Below are 5,407 nucleotides of genomic sequence, written 5' to 3' on the forward strand. Positions count from 1 at the left end.
TATGAAGACAAACAATAGTGTTGGCAAGAATGTGGGGAAAAAAGGTACACTCATACATTGCTGGTGGGATTGCAAATTGGTGCAGCCAATATGGAAAGCAGTATGAAGATTCCTTGAAAATCTGGAAATGGAACCACCATTTGACCCAGCTATCCTCTCCTTGGTCTATACACAAAGGACTTAAAAACAACATACTACAGGGACACAGCCACATTGACAATAGCTAAACTGTGGAACCAACCTAGAAGCCCTTCAGTAGATTAATGGATAAAAAAATGTGGCATATGTACACAATGGAATATTACTCAGCAATAAAAAAGAATAAAATCATGGCATTTGCAGGTAAATGGATGGTGTTGGAGAAGATAATGCTAAATGAAGTTAACCAATCTCAAAAAAGCAAATGCCAAATTTTTTCTCTGATATAAGGAGGCTGATTCATAGTGGGGTAGGGAGGGAGAGCATGGGAGGAATAGATGAACTCTAGTTAGGGCAGAGGGGTATGAGGGCAAGGGAGTGGGCAGGAGGCTAGCAAAGATGGTGAAATGTGATGGACATCATTATCCAAAGTACATGTATGAAGACATGAATTGGTGTGAACATACTTTATATACAACCAGAGATATGAAAAATTGTACTGTCTATGTGTAATATGAATTGTAATGCATTCTGCTGTCATTTATTTTTTTAAAAAATCAATTTAAATTTTTTTTTAAAAAAGAAAAGTGACAAGGTCTGGTTTGCTTTAGTATATTGGACATCTTTCTAATAAAAACTATGAGAAAGCAATTCTGTTTCAGTGGAAAAGATGCCAAAAGATTCAAGATTAATGTCATCCATTGTTAACATGTAAAATTGAAGGAAAGTTCAGTGAGTTGTGCTTGTAGAATTCTGTTCCCATGGAGATGGAAGAATCAAGTCCAAAGCCATCAATGGGAAAGATGAAGAAAGGTGGACTCTCAGAGCATGGGTTTCTGGCTAGAATCTGTTCCTTGCTCACTATGTCAATTTTTTCTCCCAGACCTCTCAGGCTGGTTCTCTAGGTTAATATGGTGGAGATCATGTTTGCTGTAGTAGAAAAAGGAAGTGATGGGCTAAAATGAGCAGAAGTGCTTAAAAGCTTCCCCAGTCACACTTGGCCCAAGCTTCTCCATGGAAAATGGACAGAGAGAGAGAGGAGGTGCTAACACCAACTGAGGGCTTGGCACAAAGCTCTAAAAAGTTCAGAAGAGCTGGAGACCAGGTGACAGGACTTACCTGGATAGCAATAAACTCCTGTGACCACAAGAGTCTGCAATGCTCATATAAAGGACAGTAGTAGTCCAAACCCCATCAAGCATGGATGGAGCCATACGGGAGATGAGAAAATACTTGCCCCAACCTGTCTCCTATGTGGGACTGACCCAGCCCTATAGGGTTTCTGAGCTGAGCTGGTTTATCTCCATTCCTCAAAGCTTTTGGACATGCACACAGCTGACAGAGGTCTTGCTGGCTGGGAACTTTGGAAAGCTTCCTCTAGTGAGACTCTTCAGGGGTGGCAGGGTGGGGATGGAACTGCCTTGAGAAAGCAACTGAAGAATGGATGGATCAGGATTTTCAGAGACTTCAGAGACATGCCTGGTCTGATAGGAACCGTGATTCAGTGCTCTGACTTGGGGCTAATTTGTAGGATGAGGTAGTTTCATCCTGACCTCTCTAGGGAGGGTTGGTCTAGGAAGACAGATAACAGGCCTTATCAAGACCCATGAGGATGAAAAGTGGCTAAGAAAAGCCACACTTAGGTCCCCAGAATGCAATGAGAAAAATAGAGAGAGAAGGCTGTAAAGGATTCTAGGTACAGGCTGAGCTGATGACAACTTCTATCCATGATTCTGATCCTGACATTGGCTTGGAGGTAGATACAGCCTTCCCCTGATCTTCCAAAGCCCCAGAGATAAAGGAACCAGCTAGAGGATGGGCCTTGTGGCATCCAAGGGCACAAGTGTGTGATGACCACCCCCTGTGGAACTTAGCAGGGACCACAAAGTTCCAGCCTCAGTTTGTTCTCTGAGCAACAAGCAAGGCACATGGCTAGTGGCGTTTCAGTCTTGGAGACAAAGGCAGAGTTGCAGATCTGTCTTCTCGGCCTGGGAATATTTGGGATTCTCCCAAATATTCCCAGGCCGAGAAGACATCATCCAGATCACCCTTCTAGAATCACCAGCTCTCTCCTCTCTCCTCAGTGTACAGGAAAATGGGTAGGAGGGCAGCTTCACCCAGCAAGAGCACCAGTGCTGAGAGCCATAGCCAAGTAGGAATGACGCATGGCAATTTCCTTGTCAGCCTACCCAATGTTGCTTAGAGGAAGGACTCTCCATTAAGAAGCTTTGTCTCAATCTGCCATGTACAAATACCTTTTTCTTCTTTCTTCCTTTCTCAAGCTTTTAAAGTAAGTCTAGTTTCCTCAAAATCTTTTTAAATGGCATTTTACAACTTTTTACTTTACCACACAGAGATTATCTCATCTAGAAACATTTCTTTTTCTTTTAACCTTCCATATTAAAATATATTTTCACATCTTCAATATTTTAATATCTCTTTTCTAGCCATTAACCCTTTTTATAAATTTACATTCTGAAACAACTCTTATAAAATTTCTAATTAGACAAATTACTCCACTTTAATAAGATGAAATACTTTCATGTTTTTTTATGGTACTATAATACTATAATTGAAACCCAACTGAAACTTCTTATACTCTTTGTATATAAATTACACATGACAGAATCTTAACTCTTAGTAACCTTGTTTTAGCAAAGACACAGACACAAAGCAATAATAAACTTTTTTTCATTTACCAATTTATGAAAACACACATAATGTTTAAATATATTACTTTATGGATCTAAATAAGTAAAGAGTACTTGATTTTATATTTAGTGGTTGATATTTTAACACTTTAGTTTTGTAAATTAATCAGATGTCTGTAAAAACCAAGATCTTAGACAAATGTAGTAAACAGAACTAGCCATCTCTTTCTTGTTGAAGAAAAATCCTTCTACAGAATACCATGATGGTCCCATTGATATACTTAATAACTTGTCTTTAAAAAGTCATGGGCTATATTTTTGTATTGTATCAACATATGCCCTAATTGTTCTTGGTCTCACTGGGGTGCCTCCTTCCTCTAACAATTTCTCTTCCTCGGGGGTGAACAACTTCAAACCTTGAGTCAACCATTTTCTCCAGTTTGCCTGAGAAAGTTCTAGGAACAGGCAACTTGAAATAAAAACAAAATAAATCAAAACAAGAACACATTGTTTATTGAAATGGTCACCCATTCTTTCGCTCTTCCTCAGGGGCGAGCAATTTCACTTACCTTCTCTTCAGACGTTCCCCATACGGGCCACCAAATGCCGAAGTCTGGCTGGGCACAAAATAACCGAGCCACCACACGCCTTGTAGATTCAAACAGCAACTCTTTATTCTCGAACTGTCACTGGCACTCTACACGCACATTCTGGAAAAATCCACCCTCCACCGGGCTTGGGCTCTGTGTACCAAATACCCTCTGAATCCCACAAGAACTCAACGGGAACTCAAGGAGCAGGCGCCTGAGGCAGCAGGATAAGCCCTATTCCCAGCAGGATCTACCCTAAACCTGGATCCACCCTAAACCCGGATCCGCCCTAATCCCTGAGCAAGGTCACCTTTCAAATCAAAACTCTCAAACATTCATGCAATGTCACTGCAAATGACCTGGGTCCAAGGCAAGCCCATTTCCACAATGGAGAGTCCTTCCTCTAAGCAACATTGGGTAGGCTGACAAGGAAATTGCCATGCATCATTCCTACTTGGCTATGGCTCTCAGCACACCAGCTCCTCTCCACAACACCCAGCCCCTCTCCTGGGTAGGACCCCTCCTCCCGGGGAGCCTCACAGGCATGTCTAGATCTTTATGAGCACAAGGCGAAAGTTGCCCCTTTTGTACTCTCTGACCCACAGCTCTCTGTCTTTGGCCAGGTCCACTTTTTGAAGCAGCTGGTTCACAGGCTGAACTATGCTTTGGTTGAATATTCTGTCTCATGCTGTAGCTGTGTGTATTGGCACCGTTGTTACCAGATAATCTCCACCCTCTCCACCTCTAGCTTCTCCAGCTCCAAAGTGGTGTCCATCATCTCTTCAAACCTCTTGGACTTGTGTTGGTTGTAGAGGTTCATACAGCACATGAGGTCATAGCCAGTCTGTGTGGTTTGCCTTCTTGACATCCTCCTCCATCTTGTTGCTCAGTTTAATCTCCAGCTGCTGGGTCTTCATCTTCAGGTCTCTCTACTGCTCTGTGAGGGCTTTCTGGGCCTTCTCCACCAATGCATAGCAGCTGGCAAGTCGTTTGCAGATGTCAGCTATATGGTGGTCACACTGTTTTATATCTTTCTTGAAGTACTCACAAAATGCCGCATCCGGCCTCAGGAACCGAGTCCGGCGAGGGATGTCGAGGTTAAAAAAATAAAAAACACAGGACACCAAGGTTCTTCATCCAGGAGGAGGCATGTGTGTGCTTTATTATCAAAGTTTGTTCCCTTATATACTCTCTATAACTACAGTGGAAATTTAGCCAAAACAGGGGAGGAATAACACCTGCTACTCTTGGGTTACCGTGACCGTCCCTTATCAGGAAGCTCTGAGAAGGCCAAGATGTTCCCAAAAAAGGCACATATGTCTGAGGCAGATAAACATGAAACCGCAAGCCTGTGTCACGACCCTGTGAGCTGGCCACTTTGACATGCAGAACAAGGAACTGGGGGCTGGGCCCCGAGGGCCAGGGAAGGCCTGCTACCAGCAACAAAAGTTCATTAGGGCTTCTATACCTCACTGTGAATCTTGGTGGAGAACTTGAGATGAACTTCTGCTTCATCTGCCAAGCTCTTCTTCACCTGAGTCCACACTTTTTCTAGGGAGCCTTCCTCCTGTTTAGCCAAGTTCTTTGCATATTCTTCTTCAATCTTTATCCTCTCTCAGGTGTATTCAGATATTTCTTTCTGCATTTGTTTGTCTTTCAGTTGCTTTTGGAGCCACAGTTCAAACCCAGCCATGGTGCCATTGCCTTGGAGGTCCTTCTTATAAGCACAGAAGTAGTCAATCACAATAGCTCCACTCTGTTGGCTTTAGCAGTTGCTGTTCAGGATTGTGTCTGAGTGAGGGAATGTCACACAAATTTTCATCTTCTCTGTGTGGTCAACTTTATTTTCAAGATTATATATTTTGTCTTCATTGCCCAAGGTTCTGTCTTCCAAGTGGTCTCATCTGTTGATGATACTTTCCATCAAATTTTTAATTTGGTTTATTGATTCCTTCATTTCAGGAATTTCTATCTGACTTCTTTTAGGATCTCTATCTATTGAAGTGATCTTTTGCTTTCTGTATTTGC

At 42.3% G+C, this 5,407-nt stretch overlaps 1 pseudogene across 1 annotated transcript; it reads right to left on the reverse strand.

Annotated features, from left to right (window-relative positions):
• Positions 1 to 3,927: 3,927 nt before the first annotated feature.
• Positions 3,928 to 5,201, reverse strand: LOC308654560 (growth arrest-specific protein 7-like; annotated as a pseudogene). Its single transcript has 2 exons — positions 4,848 to 5,201; positions 3,928 to 4,452 (listed from the first exon to the last, which is right to left on the reverse strand). The product of its transcript is annotated as a growth arrest-specific protein 7-like (transcript).
• Positions 5,202 to 5,407: the final 206 nt, after the last annotated feature.

Source organism: Spermophilus citellus (genome assembly GCF_964194105.1).
Source record: "Spermophilus citellus genome assembly, chromosome: 1".
In the NCBI taxonomy this organism is placed as follows: Eukaryota; Metazoa; Chordata; class Mammalia; order Rodentia; family Sciuridae; genus Spermophilus; species Spermophilus citellus.